Genomic DNA, 20,032 nt, shown 5'->3' with positions numbered 1-20,032 from the left:
TTGATGAAAAAAAGTGAGAGGTGACATGGAGAATAAACTAATGACAAGAGGGGAGAGAGGGGAGTGTGTTCAGAGGTAAATCTGTGTGCAGATGTGTGTGAACACAAGAAAAATTAGGTAACCACTGGGTGGGGATGGGTCTGTGGGCACCTTTTTCAGTGAAACTGAGTGTGTGTGAGTGTGGGGGAGGTTATTTAGCTACAAGACAAAAGACAGGGAGCCCTTTAGAGAGAGAGGGGGGTATTTGGGTCATGGGATATGATAGGATAGAGAAAGAGGGGGTGGGGTATACTATTTTGGAAGATAGGGTAAGTTGCATGTGAGTTAGGGTGCATTATTGGTGAGTTATAATGCATTATTGGTGAGAGGTGGGGTAGCTTGAGGGGAGAGAGAAAGGAGAAAGGACAAGGGGAAGAGAGAGGGGGTTGACCTTTTGAGTGGAGGAGAGGAAAAGGGACACCCGGCGGGGCAACAGTGAAGAAAAAGGAGGCAATGTGGGGATGGGCTACCCCGCAGGCATGAGGTGGCCTATTTTACCTTTCTTATATATTTACATAATCATACTTTATTTTTTTCTTACTTTTTCCAATGCCTTTTATCACTCCCTCCATAAGAGGGGGTTTTCATGGGGTGGGGACGAGAGAAGAGGGGTATGGGACCTTGGCTTGTGAAAAGCCCCCATCATTAGCCCTCCCCTTTTGGCTAGAGGCATTCATGTCTTTAGCTCATCTCTTTGATTATTATCGTCGGAGGTGGCGGCTGATGGTGTGTCCTCATCTGGAATGTCAATTGGTGGAGCCTGGTCAAATCGAAGAAAATAAGGTTTAAGTCGCCAACCATTTACCCTGGTTTTATGAAGTTTTCCATCAGCCTCCATAAGCTGGTAGCTTCCATTGGCATACTTTTTCCTGATGATGAAAGGGCCTTCCCATCGAAGCAGGAGTTTCTTATCCTTGCGCGTGTCGAAGCGATTGTCGTAGCGGAGCACCAACATTCCTTTCTTCAATTCTTTTTTCCGGAGATGCTCGTTAAAGCTAAGCCGTCTATGCTCTACTTGTGCTGCATAATAATTTATTGCTTCTTCTCTGTCCAGCTGCAGTCTTTCCAAGTTGATGATGTGATCTCTCAAATGCATGTTGGGTTGTTGAAGTTGGCTTGCCATTACTCTGAGACTTTGTAGTTGCACTTCAATGGGCAAGATTGCTTCCTTACCAAATACTAGATGATACGGTGTGAATCCCAAGGATGTACAAAATGAAGTTCTGTAGGCCCATAAAGCTGGTAGTAGATACTTATCCTAGTCTCCGGGATGATTGTTTACCTGCTTGATAATAATTTTAGAAACCATTCCATTTACCTTTTCAACTAAGCCATTACATTGAGGGTAATATGGTGAAGAGTGCCTCCTTGTAATGCCCAGTTTCTGCATTAATTCTCCTACCAAGTCTGCTCTGAAACCTGGCCCTCCATCAGAGATGATCTCTAAAGGTGTGCCAAACCTACAGCATATGTGCTCGTAGATAAATTTAGCTACCTCTACCGCTGTGATTCTAGTGGTGGCTGTAGCCTCTGCCCATCTAGTCATGTAGTCGACCCCCATGATAATGTAGAATTTTCCTGAGTTGGCCCTAGGTAATGGCCCAATGGCATCGACACCCCATTTTTCAAATGGGCCATATGAGAGAATAGGTGTCTGTGGTTCAGGCATAAGTGACCTAGTGCCGGCCTTTTGACACAACTTACACGTTTTGCACCAATGGTGTACATCACGGTTGAGGCTAGGCCATATGAAGCCTGCCTGCAAGATTTTCCTACTTGTTATGTCTAGGGCAAAGTGACCACCACAATCCCCGTCGTGACAGCTAGCAATTACTCCCATGATTTCGTGAGAGAGAGGGACCTTCCTGAGTATTTGGTCCTTACCCTTACAGTACAAACCATCATTGATGAGTGGATACCTTGTGGCCTTCCACGTCAGCCATTGCTTCTGTCCCTTTGTTAAATCTGATGGGCATTCCCCTGTTTCCAAAAAATGCATGATGTCAGGCAAGGCATCACTGCCTTGAAATAGAGGGAGAGGGAGCTTTAGTTTTATTGCTCCAACCACCACTTCCTGTAGTCTTTCACTTGCTAGGGCATCTGCTTCTTGGTTTTGAGCCCTTGGGATAGGGTGTATTTGAACTTCTTCAAACTTACCCAACAAGGTTTTTACACCACTTAAGTGAGTCCTTAAACTAGGATTCTTGCATGTCCATGCTCCATTTACTTGCCTTACCAGAAGTTGAGCATCCCCAAATACATTAAGGCGTTGTACACCTTGTGAGACGCACCATTGTAGACCCTTGGTTAGTGCTGCATACTCAGCTTCATTGTTAGAATGTGAATCTAACAATTGGCCCAACGAAAATACCTTTGTCCCTTTGTCATCAAAGACCACTATGGCTACAGCTGCTTTGTCGGACGCTCGCTTGTAGGCTCCATCAAAATAGAGAGAGTATGCTCCTTCTACCATCGGTGGTACTCGAGGTAATCGGACTTCTCCTTCCTTAGATTGCTTCTCCTTCCCTTCAAAGACTTGGTAGGTCATGAGTCCCCCCAAACTTGCCCTTGTCGTACTTTCTACCTATACCGTGTAGTCAAACTCTTGCAGATGAACTAGCCATTTAGTAATTCTAGCAGACACATCCATGTGTTGTACAACATAGGGAAATATTTCATCCGTGGTTAGAATCACAAATTGCTTAGGCAGCAAATATGACCTAAACTTTGTAGTTGCAAATCTAAGAGCTAGGACTAAGTGTTCCACATGGGTGAAACCTTTCTCTCCTGCTGTCATCATTCGACTAGAGAAGTAGATTGGCCTCATGAAAGATGTCGTCGTATCCTTTTGGAGTAGCACAACCCCCAATGAGTCATCACCAACACTTGAGGTGACATAGAATTTTTCATCCCACTTAGGTGGTGAGATAGTTGGCAGAGTGGCTAAGACCTCCTTTACCTTGTTGTAGTGATGTTCGCTTTCCTCGTCCCAAGTGAAAGTTGATCTTTGAGTGAGTTGTTGCAGTGGTAGAACAAGTTGTGATAGTAGATGTATGAATCTACTTAAATACCTCACCTTCTGTAGAAAAGAGACCAGTTGACGTGCGATCGTTGGTGAAGGTAGGGCTATGAGTGCGGACACCTTACTTGGGTTGGCATTGATACCTCTTGCTGAAATTTCATGGCATAGTAGAATGACTTTACTCTCCCCAATGTGACATTTATCCACATTTAATTGCCCACCTAGGCTCTGCAACCTGGCCAAACCTTCAGTTACCTTTTCTAAATGTGAAATACGGGAGCTATATATACAAAAATCATCAATGAACACTCTTATGGATGTTCCAAAGAACGGTTGAAAAACAAATGTGACATATCTTTGGAATGTGGCAGGTGCATTTGTGAGACCAAATGGCATAACCCTGTATGCAAAACAACCCCATGGCGTGATAAAAGTGGTTTTTAGCTGATCTTCCAAGGCTATGCGTATTTGAAAGTATCCTGAATAACCATCATAGACGGTATAGCATTCAAAACCCGCTACTTCATTCAGAATTTCATCCAAGAAAGGGAGAGGAAAGTGGTCTCTCTTTGTAGCTGCATTTAGTGGTTTGTAGTCAACACAGACCCTCCACTTACCATTCTTTTTAGGCGTCACCACTACGGGTGACACCCATTCTGAGTTTTCTACAGGATAGATGAATCCCGCCTCCAGCAGTTTCCTTACCTCGGCCAAGAGTGCCTTTTCTTGTATGACCCCCAATCGTCGTAGCTTTTGCACAACTGGTTTTACCCCTTCCTTCAGCTTAATATGATGTTCCACCACTGTAATGCCTGTGATTCTTTCATAGTTGTCAATGAAGAGGTTAGGAAATCCCATCAACATTTGTAAAAAACTATCTTTCTCCTCAAGTGTTAATTCCGTAGACAACATACCCTTCAACCTACTTCCTCCTAGGCCAGGTGATTTGCTCTCCTCTTCATTGGGTTGCCCTTTTGGTGATGGATCACCAGTTGTGCTTACCCTTTGTGGATCCTTCATAATGATACCCATCACATCAATGGAACTGTCACTTTCGTCGGTGGATGTGGTCTCCTCCTCATAACTGGAAGATTCGCTAGTGGTTTCATCTGCCGATGTTTCCAGATTCATTTGCTTCTGCTTGCCAATCCTCATGTCGTAGTAGATTGTCTCCCCTTTCTTACCGGTCATGCGTAGAAGGCCAGTACCCCAGTCTTGTTTTGCCTTCATGGCCATCAACCATGGCCTTCCCAAAATTAGTGGATAGCCCTCCCCCTTAGTAGGCATTACAAAAACATCTACCTCTACCTCAGTGTTGAAAGCTTTGATTTTCACGGCACTTACCACACCCACACACTTTACTTTTGCGTTGTTTTCCATCTTTGCCTTGCATGGAGAAGGCCTGTCAACCTCGAGCCCTAATCGAAGCATCATAGCTTCGCTCATTACACAGATTTGTGCACCTCCATCAATGTAGGTGTTTCCAACCCTCTTTCCTTTTATGTTTACGTCGACAATTGGAAGGATGTCATCCATGTTGCATCCCGAAATTGCTCCGGCTACCTTTGTTTTGGAGCGTCTTGCACTTACCATTTTAGACCATTGTTGCCTTACTTTAGGTACAAGATGTAGCAGTTGTGGCCATGTAATCTTCGGTCCTTGCTCTGCCACATCCAATGTTAGATCATAGGGCTTAGAACTTTCCCCTAGCTGGAAGTCGGTGATGCGCAATTTCCGTCGTGGCCTGGATGGCCTCTTGCTAGTTTCTCCTCTCATGCTTCTCTCATCATCTGATTGTGTAGCCTTCTCCCTCCTAGCTCTTTTCACAGTCATGGCCTCAAGTGGTTCTAAAAAGGTTACCTTCTCCTTACCCTTGTCCCTCTCCTTTGCTCTGGGTGGATCCACTACTACGGCTTTTCTTTTCTCTTCTAGCCATATGATGTTTACAGGGCGATCAGGTGGTTGGGCTGGTGGAAGAGGTGGGATGGATGCTTGTAGTGGTGTCTGGGGTGGACGTAGAATTTGTGTTGGTGGGGGTGGTGCTCGGGGTGGGGGTGTTCTTTCTCTAGGGGGTGACAATTGGTTCCTCCTACCTCCTCTATTATAGTTTTGTCGTGGTTTGGGACAGTAGTACATACCGTGACCGTCTTCTCCGTAGTTGTAGCAATGATACTCCCTGTTTTGTCGTCGTGCTCTTCCAGGGTCTTGATCTCTTTCTTGACTCCTCCCTTGCTGTATTAAGTGGACAGACAAATTATGCAGTTGGTCAGTAATATGGGCCAACATATCTTGTTGGTCATCTCTTACCCCAAGAGCCGGTGGTGGTGGTATGGTGGTTGTCGTAGTTGCTGGTCGACGCGATGTTCCTGCTTCTGTTGACTCGGTTTCTTTGTATTTCATTCACAGCTTCTTGTCCTTAAGGCGAGCAATCTCAACGGCTAACTCGTATGTAGCCGGGAATCTACCTTTCACCTTCTCCTTGAGAAGAGGCCATAAGCCATGCGTGAACCGATCTTTTTTTAGGAAATCGGGTGCAGCTTCCCCCCTTGCCAGTGACTCAACCCACCGTTCCCACAAATCCACAAATTTGGACTCATAGGTGGCATATTCTAAAAGACCCTCCTGCTTCAAGTCTCTCAACTTGTCCCACAACTTTTCTGAAGTGGTACCTCTCCCAAAGCGCCTCTTAAAAGCGGTTTTTAAGGGTTCCCAGTCATCCTTGGTTGCTTGTGGAAGTGCATTGTACCATGATCTAGCTTCTAGCTTCATGAGATGCTTAAAGATTCTAACCCGGGATTCATCCGTATCTTTGTTGCTCACTACACATGCTACTTCAAAGTCATCTAGGAAGTCTGTTACCAAATCCTCCCCCTTCTTTCCTTAAATGTTGGAAATGCTACACTTGCCATGATTACTGAGAGAGAGCTAGAAATACACACTGCTTAACTTGCAAAAGTTTTTTTCTTCTTTACAAGGAGGCGTGTATACCCTCTTATACTAGGACATAGATTAAAACTTCAAACGGTACATTGCCTTGTACCAAAGGTAAGACAAATGGTTGATCTGATGCCAGAACCTCAAAAAATCGCTCCCCACCCAGCATGGTGTCAATGACGTGCTGGTAGTGAGCCTTCAAATCCAGTATTACCTTGATTGAGCGTACACATGTTGGTATGTGTGATCCGTCTTGAGGTAGGTTGTACTGATTCATGTGAATCTTAGAGGTGCTTGATCACTGTCCAAGCTTGTGGGAGGGGGTGGTGTTCTTTCCTGAAACAAACTCAGTAGATCCCTAGTTTCTCTAGTGAGAGTGTGAGCCAATGATTCCGTTATCTGTGCTGCAGCATCAGGTGCGACTTGAAAACTGACTGTGAAAATTACCTCGGTGACTTGAGTTACCTGATTCTCAAAGTAGAATAGTGTTGATTCTCTATTGTGTAGAGCTCCTTCCATTTTGTTGTTGTGGGTTGGTTGTAGGTTGCGGACATGGTTTCGACCTTCTCCTTCTTCTTCTTGGCACTTGGCCTATGTATATCCACTGGGTTTGGCGTGTTGGTTGACTCTCCCACTGCAAATCAATTACTGTTATGCCTGGCACTCGAGCTTCGATGGAGATGCGGAGTTCGTCTAGTTGTGCTTGGAGCTCTTCTTCTTCTGTTGTCCAATTAGCAAATCCTGCTAGCCATTTATCCATTCACAATAGTTTAGGGGTTTCAGTCTTGTAAACTGAAGGGTTTCATGAAAAGATCCTCCGTGGGGGCACCAAATGACCGGAGCAAAGCGAACCCCGAACCCCGACGGCCTCTAAAACACCGGGGACCGAATGGCGCGCCTCGAGCCTGTCATGGTAAAGCAAACAGGGGGCACCACCTAGCTTCAACGGCTAGGACGCAAACAACACACCACCATAACAAAGTTTTCATCCAAGAGAGATGGATGCTTGGGAGTAATGATGAAAAGGAAAGGGAATGAGATCAAGTGAGAGAGAGAGAGAGAGAGTGAGGGAGGGGGTATAGCGGCTTAGTACTTAGGCATCACAAAAGGATGGCGAATCCGCACACCCTTCACACATACACAAGCTCACTCCAAAACACAAGACTAGGTGGCGATTCCGCACACCTCACATGGGCAAAACATTGCAAGAAAACATACTCACAAAACCTTAAGCTTTATTTAGAGAATTAGGCGATGAAATGGGGAGCATAGGGTAGGGGAATGAGAAGGGAGAGAGTGGTAGAGCACATGGCGGATAGGTGGGAGTTGATGGCGAAGACTCGCACGAGGATTATGGCCATCATCCTTCATTTAGTTGCCCTTCATCTTCCATAGCCAAGGGTGTAGAGATCATGCTCAAGACAAGCATGGTGATTGCGGTGATGGTGATGGTGTGGGTGTGTGTGTGTGCACTAGGCACACACAGTGCATAGTGTGTTCTTTGGTGATGTTGTGTGTGTATTTAGTGTGATGGTGACCCCTCTTTATATAGGGGAGGAGGGGGGATGAATTCTAGAATTTAGAAATGAAGAAATCATTATCTACATAGGCCATGTGACTGTGGGCCCCACTTGTTTGGCTGTGTGTATATGTGCCAGAACAGCAGTCTCATGAGAGAGAGACTAAGAGAGAGAGATGGGTTGATGAAAAAAAGTGAGAGGTGACATGGAGAATAAACTAATTACAAGAGGGGAGAGAGGGGAGTGTGTTCAGAGGTGAATCTGTGTGCAGATGTGTGTGAACACAAGAAAAATCAGGTAACCACCGGGTGGGGATGGGTCTGTGGGCACCTTTTTCAGTGAAACTGAGTGTGTGTGAGTGTGGGGGAGGTTATTTAGCTACAAGACAAGAGACATGGAGCCCTTTAGAGAGAGAGGGGGGTATTTGGGTCATGGGATATGATAGGAGAGAGAAAGAGGGGGTGGGGTATACTATTTTGGAAGATAGGGTAAGTTGCATGTGAGTTAGGGTGCATTATTGGTGAGTTATAATGCATTATTGGTGAGAGGTGGGGTAGCTTGAGGGGAGAGAGAAAGGAGAAAGGACAAGGGGAAGAGAGAGGGGGTTGACCTTTTGAGTGGAGGAGAGGAAAAGGGACACCCGGCGGGGCAACAGTGAAGAAAAAGGAGGCAAGGTGGGAATGGGCTACCCCGCAGGCATGAGGTGGCCTATTTTACCTTTCTTATATATTTACATAATCATACTTTATTTTTTTCTTACTTTTTCCAATGCCTTTTATCACTCCCTCCATAAGAGGGGGTTTTCATGGGGTGGGGACGAGAGAAGAGGGGTATGGGAGCTTGGATTGTGAAAAGCCCCCATCAATGACAACATCCAAATCTTCCTCACAAACGTGCATGTTACTCTTACCGAAGCCATCATTAGTTGGCAGGCTTGACGCTTCACTGGTGCTCAAACCTTGCACTCAAGGATTGCCTGTGGTGTCACTGGGGCTCACACCTTGCACTTTGGGAATGCTCTTAAAATGATGTGTGCTGACAGTCTTCAGTGATGACCCAGCTTGTGAGCCTTCAAGAGCACTTTCACAGTGTACAACAAAGACTTGGAACACTCTATTGGTGGTTTCCAGCACTATATATGTGGTTTCTAGCACTATTTTGGTGGTTTTTGCCACTATATTGAGGGTTTCCACCATTGTATTGCTTGTTTTAACCACTATATTGGTGAATTCCACCACCATGGAATGAAGTACCCACCAAATAAATCTTAAAACCCAGCTACTTTTGACAAGTTTCCATAGGTTTCCACCACTATATTGGTGGTTTCAACCATAGTATCTGAGGTTTCCACCATTGTGTTCGTGGTTTCAAATGCTATATTGGTGGTTTCAACCACCCAGGAGTGAGGTACCCAATAAGAGATCTTAGAGCCTAACAACTTTTTACCAGTTTCAATAGGTTTCTACCACGTCAATGGTTTTCACCAATTCCTTTGCTGGTTTAAAGTGCAACTAATTGAAAATTCTTGTTTCTAGCAGGTCTACATCATTGGGCTTTCTACTCATCCCAGGCATATGGTTTCTACCACTTTTCATTTGCTTTCAAGAAGTTCATAATGGTTTCTTTTAGCAATTGGCTTTCTACCATGTCCAAAATGGTTTCTATTGGTGCCTGCCATTGTAGTATTAGAAACAACGTCCTCGTATGGGTCCTAGACTACTTTCTACTAGGTTAGTGGTTTTCACCCTTGCCTTCATTACGGCATGTTGGTGCTTTCTACTTATCCCAAGCTTATGGTCTATCATTCCATTTATCATTTCTAGCAGGTCCAAAGTGTGCCACCAATACCAGAATGGTTTCTACCACTCCATGGGTGGTTTCTACCAATTATAAAATCATTCCTATGGCACTACTAGTACTTCCCCCACCAATTTCCAGGTGCAGTCTATTGGTTTCTACCATTACAGTGGTAGAAACAGTGTCCTGGTGTGCTTCCTAGACTAGTTTCTACCATTCACTCATTTTTACATGGGCCTTCACTCAATTGTGGTTTCTAGCAGGTCTACTGGTGTTTTCTACTTATCCCAAGCTTATGGATTATCATTCCAAGGATGATTTCTAGCAGGTCCAATCCATGTGCTTTCTACCAATCCATGTGTCCTGGTGTGCTTCCTAGACTAGTTTCTACCAATCCATGGGTGGCTTCTACCAATTATAAGATCATTTTTATATCACTAGGTGCTCCCCTCACCAATGTCCAAATGAATTTTATTGGTTTCTACCATGGCACTAGTAGAAACAATGTCCTATTCTGGTTTCTAGACTAGTTTCTACCAGGTCACTGCTTTTTAATGCAGGCAATTGTGGTTGCTAGCAGGTCCACTCATGCTTTCTATTTATCCCAAGCTTATGGTTTATCATTCCAAGGATCTGGATTCCACCAATGCCAAAATGATTTCTACCTCTCCATGGGTGGTTTCTACCGATTATATGTCACTAGGTGCTCCTCCCACCAATGTCCAGGTGTAGTCTACTGGTTACTACCATCACAGTGGTAGAAATAATGTCTTTGTGTGATTGCTAGATGATTTTCTACTAGGTCATTGGCTTTTACCTAGGCCTTTATTGTTTTATAGTGCAAGTTGAGGTTTCTAGGAGGTCTGCTGGTGCTTTGTACTTATCCCAAGCTTATGGTTTATCATTCCAAGGATCATTTCTAGTAGGTCTAATGTGGATTCCACCAATACCAGAATGGTTCCTACCACTCTATGGGAGATTTCTACCAATTATATGATCATTTATATGTCACTAGGTGCTCCCCCCACCAATGTCCATGTGAAATCTACTACGTATTAAAGTGATACAGGTTTGTAAATGAACATACCAGCTAATAGATACTTCTTGGCAACTAAGGGTGGGCACATTTTTTGTGCATCATCAACAATTACTTGATCGCAAAGCCACTGTACATGCACGTAGTGTGACTTCCGTGCCATATGTGGAAAGCATAAGAGATGGTAGGGGTGTTTCCATTGGAGCATACAAACACCCACCACCTCATTTTCAAGAAATCCCGAGCCACAAGATGCACAAACGTCTTCAATGATGAGAGAACTTGATCAATGACTACCAGATGACAAAAATGGATGAATTGCGTACACATGATTTTGCCCTAGCATTTTACGTATGTCTTTGCAAAACTCCAGGTCAAGCAATTCTTGCACCCTATCCCTCTCTTCCAGACAAGTTGTCGCATGATTCTCATAGTCATGCCACTTTGAAACTTCTAGAATCTGTAAAGCTTCCTTTGCAGCTTTAATTTCAACACGGAGTCCTATGATTTCCTCTGTGTTTGCAGTTTCACCCGTTTTCTCTATTGCTTCCAATTGGCACTGAGAATTTGCCAACTTCTTTTGAAATACATATGTGCCATCCGAGAGACTTTCTTGTATGTGCATGTTTTCCTTTGATGCCTCCAAGTCTACATTCATTCTCTGCAGCTGCTCTTTTTTCTCATGAACCCTTTCATTGAAGGTGCTAACCATTTTGTTTGTTGCCAATATATGGTCTTACAAATCCACATTTACAATGGCCCATTTTCACATTGAGTAGAGGTGATGCCGCAACTCATGTGTCCCCATTGGCGTCTCTCCACTTGTCAAATTTATGGGCATAAGTGCCTTTTTTATGACATTGGCCACAACTTCTTCAGCAAACACGACCCAAGCAATAGGTTTTCTTTCCGAGTGTTTCTACTCTCCAGGGCTCTTTTGAGTTGTGCTACCAGCTATGCAATTTTCTAGAACAAAAGCACGGGCATATGCAATATAAAAAATGTAGTTTATGGGAGGCTCTTGGTATACATTATGGTGTTGCAACATGAATGACTCATAAAACTCTGACTTCATTGTTTTGTAGTGTACCTTTGGACTTCCTCTTTGGGGCTCTTTGAGCACAGTGAGCCACATGCCTTCAGGCACATCATTGTCACTCAACTGTTGTGGACTCTCACCCACAAGGATAAGGCCATATTCTTGATGGAACTTCTCCTTACTGCAACATAACTTTCCTTGGTGTGGGTATTTGATTTTGGGGGCATGCCAATGACCACCTACTTCACACACAAAATACCTCACATACCTCACATACAACCCATAAACCTGCTCCGGAAAGTCACATAATGAGTCAAGTACGTATCGGAGTAATGCTCTTCTTTCTCATGACAATTGATGGCACTCAATCCTAAACCTTGTCTCCCTTGATGTTCAAGGTCCTTCTGTTATGTGCCCCTCAGTGCATATTTCTTCAAGAAGCGTGCTTCTCAGCGTCCATCGTGTTTTTTTTCTTGTGAGAGTTGTCTTTTGAGCTTCTACAGAGTCTCTCTCTTGCCCTCTTTGGTTTTCTCTCTCTCTCTCTCTCTCTCTCTCTCTCTCTCTCTCTATCTCTCTCTCTCTCTCTGTCTCTCTCTTGCTCGTCTGTGGTAGGTAAGTTGGGCCACGTTCCCTCTTCGCTTCATCACTGTCCCCTTGGGATTTTACATTTATAAGGTTTACAAGTGCTAAAAGACACAAGCATTCCATATTTGGTTTTAACCACAAAAAGTGTACCACCTTAGCATGAATTGACCCTTGAGTCTATCTCACAAAATCTGGTATGTTCACATGTACGCTTCGATCATTTATGTGTATTTTTAATACACATAATAGGATCCAATTCCTGTGATGAGTGTCCCTCACACTCTTAGCCTGCTCACCTCTCTCTATCACTCTCTATATCTCTCTCTGTTTGTGTGTTCTTTGTTTTTTCTTAAACTTTCAATCATTTATTGTGTAGTGTACGGTTTGTAATCATAACATAGTGCTTTTTGCTACAAATCATGTCAGTTGTTTATGTCCATGACACGATTTTGATAGTTTTCCCTCTCAACTTATAATGAGAGGCAAACTATCAAAACAGATATGGCGGACACCAAATTGGCAAGACAACAACAAAAGTCTTTCTTTGAAGTTATAGTACACTATTGTCGTGCTGTGACACGTACATAGTGGGAACGCATGCTACAAGATCTATCTTGCAACTTTTTAGATACATAATTATATTTTCTATAATGTACATATGCATATCTAAGTATAATAATAAGCTTTCTATCTCATCCTATTATTTATCTCAAGGGTAACCTATTCGACAAAGCGTCAATAGCTCCACCTCTTAACTTGGGACAAAAAGCATTGGTTCTTTATTTCTACTATCTCATTGTCATCTCACACCCTAGTTAAATCCTATATCTAGGGTAAATTCCAATATATATATATTCTATGCATTTTTCTTATATTTCTTTTTAAATAGCTACTAGGAGGGAATCAAATCCTAGTGGGACACTAGGTGGCATGATTTTCAAAAATACAGTTATTTTAATGCATTATTGCAAGCATGATTACAAAACTTTGTCAAGGAGAAATGTCATGCTTTCATATTGCATGAGGTGTCCATTGGAATCCAATGAGAGTCTAGGCTAAGGGGACCACAAGAAGATTTTTGCTGCCAAAACTGTACACTATTTTGATGGTTTTTTTACACAAGGTTCCAATCCGAATTGGAAAAAGTACATAAAATGGGAGTCGTAGCTAATGAGCTGAATTTTTTGCCCATATTTTTACTTTTTTATTTGGAGCCACGATTGAGAAGATATGATCAAAATACTGGACCCAGTCTGCCCACATCATGCAGGGACAACTCATTTCCAACTTTTCTAGTTTCTGTTCACACTGGCTCTTCTCTTCTTGTGTAAACCCTTGGGGATTCCCTTCACCTATAAAAGGGGACCTCTTATTCCTTGGAAACCTTTCAAGCAATTCATGAGATGATCCATGAGTGAGTGAGAGGATTGTTGCCTAATTCTACTTAGCCATTAACATAAGCCTAAGGCTACACTTGCTCCTAGAGGAAAATTAGCCATACTTGTAGGCTATCCTTGGAAGATCAACTATAATCAAATAAGGTCTTGAATTTGGTGCATCAATCAAAGTTGAAGTCTCCCCTCTTCTTCTCTCTCCATCATAATGGTGAAAAACTCCCGAAGAGTTTGTCAAGTAAGATGTGTTTTACTTTGATATTTTGTTGGTTTCTTGTTGTTTTCTTTTTCATCTCTAATCCAACCTTATATCTCTAATCCAACATATATCTCTAATTTCATTTCCCTCTCTAACCAAACCTATCTCTCTCACTCGTAGAAATTCATTCTCTTTGTAAATTCTAGGTTCTCCTTGCTATAGGTACATCTCTCCCCGCAGTATCCTTATTGCCTATGGGCAAGAATAGGGCTTGGGAGGGAAACTTCTCATCTCTTCACTTCTCTCATATCTACATTTCTCATATACTATCCTAGATGAATAATCCACATGATGAGAATTTCTATTGCTTTCACTCTGTGCGATCTACTAGAATTAACGTATGAATTAGCCGTAAAATACACTTTTAACAACGTATAGTGTTTCATTTTGGCCCAGAAAGGCTCAATGAAATACTTCTTTCACTGGATCCCATCATACTACCTCTTAAAGACTATAACTTTTCTTTTGACATAAGTGTAGTTATCTTGCTATGAACCAAGAGGATTTGTACACACAATTAATCCCAATCACTAGACAAAACATATGTATTATGGTAAGCACAAAACTACAATTCCAAAGAACAATTTGTAGCCTATTTGGTCTGCAAGGATTGAATGCCATTAACACATCTATTAAACCTTTCATATTACCCATGATAAGATATGACCATAGCCTTGATGTTTTCATCTTTGTGCTATTTTGATATTCTCTTCTGTGTTCTTTCTTTGCGTGTGTGAGTGCAAGGGAGAAAGAGTGGGCTTCTTTCATTGCACTTCCTTCCAAACCCTAAACGTCATGGCATCTATGGTTTAACTCCTTCAAATAGTTTTAAGAGTTCTCATAACCAAAATCCCGGTGCTTTCCTCTCAAGACCACAAATTTCACGACACCGTTTTTATCACGTTGTCAAGAAGTTGGCAGTCTTGCCAGGAAGGCACCGGGCCTCTTGTTGTGAGAGTTTGTGATGAAGGTCAAGGGTTATGAGAAGGAGCCACTACAACAAAAACAGGTGTTATCGACGCGGCCCGTCGCTATGCGCGTCACTATGAGACCAGTCGCTATTAGCGACGCGTATAGCGACGCATATAGCGACGGCCATAGCGATGCATACAGCGACGACCATAGCAGAAATTTTTTTTCTTGGACAGAGTGCAGGTAGCCTGGCCTGTGCCTATTCAAAAGATGGACACAGCCACATCCAGACTTCCTGCCCTCTGCCCAAGAAAGCGAGCAGCACCAAAATATCAACCATGCTCCCGCGCGCAGAAATTTCGGCAGAGTTCCCTTTGTTTTTACATAAACTTTTCAAAAAAAACCATATCATGTATACGCCTCCTACATGCATGTAGGATCTCACATGAGATTTAAGGCCAATGAAAGACAACCGTACCAACTGAAAAGCATAGCCATAACTTAAAAGCATAACCATAACGAACCATAACCATAACTTAAAAGCATAACCATAACTTAAAACCATAACCGGCTATAACCACTTTGATGAAAACCATAATGCTGATAACCATAACCATAACAATGACGTACAATAATCATAACCATAAGGGAAACAATAATTGTCTGAACACTAACTGTGTGTACAAAAAAGAGACACAGAAATGTGTATGTGTCTCACAAAGCATATAGATGAAATCTGGTCCATTAATGACTAGGCATCGCAACCTGCACATAGGACAACTCACAAAATTAGTATTGATTACTTCACATATACTGACTTAATTAAATCAACTCAAACATATTAACGTCTCACCTCAAGCGATCAGCGAGACTGTAAGGCCTCCCAGTCTACAGACTCTCCTGAAGCTTCAAGATCATTCAGTACTTCATAGATACCTCTGCGATATCCATCTGACTCCTCCTCGCATGATGGAGCTTGATGCATCGCAAGATTCTGCGTTTATACAGAAATCAAAGTAATAAGAATACATGATTCATCGCGTTTTAAAAAACGCCATAGTTAAGATTGGATTAGAAACTCACAAACTCATAGCAAAAGGTGTCGAAGCCTCCGCTGCCAAGATGAGATGTCCCCCTAGTCATCTGTCGTACCTGCGCGGCCTCATGCTGCTGTCTGAACCACGTGGCCGCTGTCCGCTCATCCTCCCTGATGTGCAGCCACGTCTCGTGTGGGATGCCTGAAGGCTTCGGCGAGCCGGTCCTGAAAGCTTGTCGAGCTGCATCTCGTCGATGTTTGATGGTGTCCCGTGCAACACCCTTGATCCACCGCGCCGAAACAACGGAAGAACCCGGAGCAGGCTGGTACTCTCTCAGGATGGTCTCCACTATGTAAGTGACTTTTTCCTTGTATTATTGATCCCAAGACGTTAGAATGCTGGTCGAAAACTGCAGCTCCACGAGCTGGCAAATCCGTTGTCGCATCTCAGTGCCGACTCTATCCATGTTAACAGAACCATCTCCCCGTACAGTATAGAGCTTGGAGGCACTAGCATCGTGTGCCCCCCAAGGTGTCCGAGGTGTGCCAAGAGGTGTGTCGAGAGGTGTGCCTGGGTAAGACGGGGGTCATGAGCGAGGAGGGGTTGAAGCATCTGTGGACCCTCCTCCACAGCAACCACCACCTCCACCTGACGATCGCTTAGATCGGCGAGTGCGCCTGTGCTGCGGAGATGAGGACGTACCTGCCTCTGCCCCACCCCTAGGTGTCAAAGCGGCCATGATGGGAGAAGAAGGCGTCGTACCCATAGGCTTCCTGAACCCCGTAGGCGTCCCCCCCCTAGGCGTCGGTCCCTCGGGTGTGAAGCCCGGAGGCGTAGTACCCGTGCCTTTGGCTACCCAGTACTGAGAAGCCTCTGCCATCTGAGCAGGCGTCATCCGTGTAACGAAGCCCATGAATGCATCTGCACTCATGGAAGCGGGATCTGGAATCTCGCCTGTTATACTTAATGAACCTGCACAAAGAAAGTAAAATAAAGCATCAGAACACAGTTGTTTAAATTAACTTTAATCTTAATTTTAAATCAAAGTCTTCACACAAACACTTACAGGCCTAGGCCTCAACGAGTGAGGCATAATCGATAAGATCTTGCACCGTATCATCGTCTATCTCTAATTGCAAACATAACTCTGCCCCAACTCGTTCCGGCAGATTGTCTTCATCCATTGCATCTTCATCTACAAGTGTCAATTCTGGCTCGTCTGCGTCATCCCTCGTATATCTGTTAGCTTCCTCTGCCATACCTTCGTCCATCTCATCTAATGTCACAGTAGTATGGATGTCGTCTGACTGACTTTCCTCCAGGAGATCTTGCCCTTCAAATACTTGTTTATTTCTTGGAACAACTTGAACCACAAACCACCATTGTTGCTCTCGAGGGTCCGGTACAAAGACCACTTGCTCGCAATGTTCGGGGAGAGCAAATGTGTCGCTCGCATCTGTCCAAGTCTTTGTAGAATCTATTTGCACAAGCTTGTTTCCATCTCTGCGTACCATTGCATTGCGACCAGAAGTAATCACCTTGAACCACTTCACATCCAACAAAAACATCTCAAACCGCCTGAAGCTTACTTTCAGGATATCTGACACCAAACCACAGTAATCCAGGTTGCTAGTGCTCTCATTCGTGTCTCTAGCACTGGCCCTGCTCTTTTGCATGAAACTAACCATTACCCCACTGTCAAACGTGTTTCTTCTGCTGTCAATTTGTTGTGTTCTGAAATTCTTTCCATGCGAGCACAGTGCCATGTATGTATGATACTTCCAGTCACATCCAATAGCCAGCTCTTCCTCTTCTAGAGATATGGGTTCTCCGATCTGTCGAGCTGCTCTCACTGTCTTGTCCAACCATGCCATTGTAGGGAATTCAGGTAGAGGAGCGAGATAGTCTAGCAAGGGTAAGGCTCTAGTCGTTCGACTTTGCCTGAAATCCTATCACTCTAGGTTGCGTCTCTCTTTCTCTTCTTCGTACCTTTCAAGCCATTTTTGCATCGGCGCTGAATTTAGTATACAGAAATTCATGATCTTTTCTCGCATGGCCAGGTTCATTTTCTTCGGCACCCCTTGCCCTTGCGGCTCCTCTCCCACCAGTCTTGCATCCTCCTCATCGCTCCACAGTCGAGGAATTTCTGGGTCAGAAACGGATAGAAATTCGGTCGTCAATACAAGAGACTCTTGCACCAGCCATCCTTCTACCATGCTCCCCTCTGGACGCGCTTTTTGCCGAACAAAACCCTTAAGTGTTTTCATGAACCGCTCTAGAAAGAACATCCAACGGCTGTGGACTGTACCTGCCACTGCAACCACATCTACTACATGGACGAGCAAGTGCATTTGGATAGTTAGGCAGCTCGTGGGTAGATACTTCTCAATCATGCAAACTGCCTCAATGGAGTTAGCCCTTGCAACTGCAATAGATTCCTCCCGTATCTCCTTGGAAGAGATCCACCGCACTAGCTCTGAAATCTTGTATATGTAGGTCCGCACTTCCTCCGTTAAACACCCCTTGATCGCAGTTGGAAGAATGAATTGCAAGAACTTATGCCAGTCGTGCGATTTCAACCCTGACAGTTGATCGTCACGGGTGAATGCTGTCTTGAGACATCGCATATATCCTGTTGGCGTCCTGAACTCTGAAATCACCCTTTTCACTTGTCGCTCTTCGTTTTTTAGCAATACCCATGGCGCTCTTGGAAGTTTTGTTTGACCAACTGCATTGGTGAAAGGCCAAAGCTCTGGCATCTTTCCAACCGACTGCAAATCATCTCATGAAGCTCGATTGTCTTCCAGAGGAGCTCTCCCACATTCTTGAATATATGCATTGGATCCAACAAATGGTTAATTAGTAGATCACCCCAGTACGGCAACGTATGGAGAATGGACAAACGTTTCATTCCAGGAACAGGTTGCCCCTCATGTTGCTCCCATCGGCGACGCCACTCTTGTACATGCATAGGACGACATTCGACGCGACCAAGTTGGCCTTCGCGCAAGTGATGGCCATCTGGAAGATAACGGTGGTGGCCTTGATAAATTTTCTTTCGAAGAGAGGTAGAATATCTGACATCCAAAGACTGCCCGCAAATTGGACATGCATTGTATCCCGAAGTTGTTAGTCCTGCATATATCAAAGCATGAATCAGGCCAAGTCAAAGGGCTTGCGAATAGCAAGAATTTTAACGTAAATCAATAACCATTACCAGAAGCTTCTCCGTATCCTGGCCAATCATGCATAGTCCACATAAGAAGTCCATGGATCCTTGCATACTATTGTCCTACTGGTTCAATCGCATCTGCTATGTCGATCCCATGCCATAACTCTTGGAGCTCGTCAACTAGTGGAGCTAGATAAACATCCATGTTTTTTGCCTTGAACTTACCAGGTACAATCAAGCTTAAAATCAAATGACCCTTCTTGATAGCAAGCCACGACGGGAGGTTGTAATTGATAAGGCACACAGGCCAAGTGCTCCATGACGAGATTCTCAGGCCAAATGGATTGACTCCATCCATTGCCATGCCCAAACGCAAATTGCGTGTTTCACTCTTAAAATGTGGCCAGGTATCTTCAATGTGCCTCCAAGCCTTTGAATCATCGGGCACCCTGAATGTTGCATTAGTGGATCTATTCGTAGAATGCCACCGCATCAACTTTGCAATGGAACCACAACGAAACATGCTTTTTATCCTAGGAATAATAGGGAAATGCCGCAACACTTTAGCTGGCACTGTCTCGCCAACTGCATCTTGTTTGTAGCGCATTGCTCCGCACTTAGGACACGACAGACAATTTGCGAATTCATTGCGAAAAAGAATGCAATCATTCGGACATGCATGAATCTTGTTGTAGTCCAAGCCAACTGAGGTTAGAAGTTGCTTTGCGTCTGGCCTAGAGGGGGGCATTTCATTGCCAGTCGGGAGAATTTGCTCCCGCAATAACCTGTTTAAGCCACATAAAATTAAAAAGCTCTCCGAGCACATCACCGTTGCAATCGAAAAATCTCTTTTGTAAATTACGTACCTAAACAAAGCAGTGACGCTTGCATCTGACCACCTGTACACTGACTGAAGATTCAAAAACGCCAGACAAGTACGAAGCACATATATTTTGGCGCCTTCATAGATTGGTTGATGTGCCAACTTCCTCAACATGTCTTCAGGAGATAGGCGCACGGCTTCTGGTGCTGCTTCGTTCGCGTTCTCCTCGCTTGTCTGGAAGAAGGCATCCAGCATCTCCTCCATGCTGTCGTCTTCTGTTCGTAAGCCCTTTTCTGCTTCCATCCATGGCTCTATATTGGTCGGACCTTCACGCATAATCTTTTTTCTCTCTCTCTCAAATGTAGGTGCTATGTCACGGAAATCAATGCCCGTTCCGTAGGAGTCATATCGCAGATTCTGTACGGTTTCTCTAGCAAACTCTCCGTACTTGTGCACATGCTCA

The sequence above is a fragment of the Adiantum capillus-veneris genome, chromosome 12 (genome assembly GCF_014529385.1).
Source record: "Adiantum capillus-veneris isolate H3 chromosome 12, ASM1452938v2, whole genome shotgun sequence".
NCBI classification, from domain to species: Eukaryota; Viridiplantae; Streptophyta; class Polypodiopsida; order Polypodiales; family Pteridaceae; genus Adiantum; species Adiantum capillus-veneris.
This window is presented reverse-complemented; position numbering follows the sequence as displayed.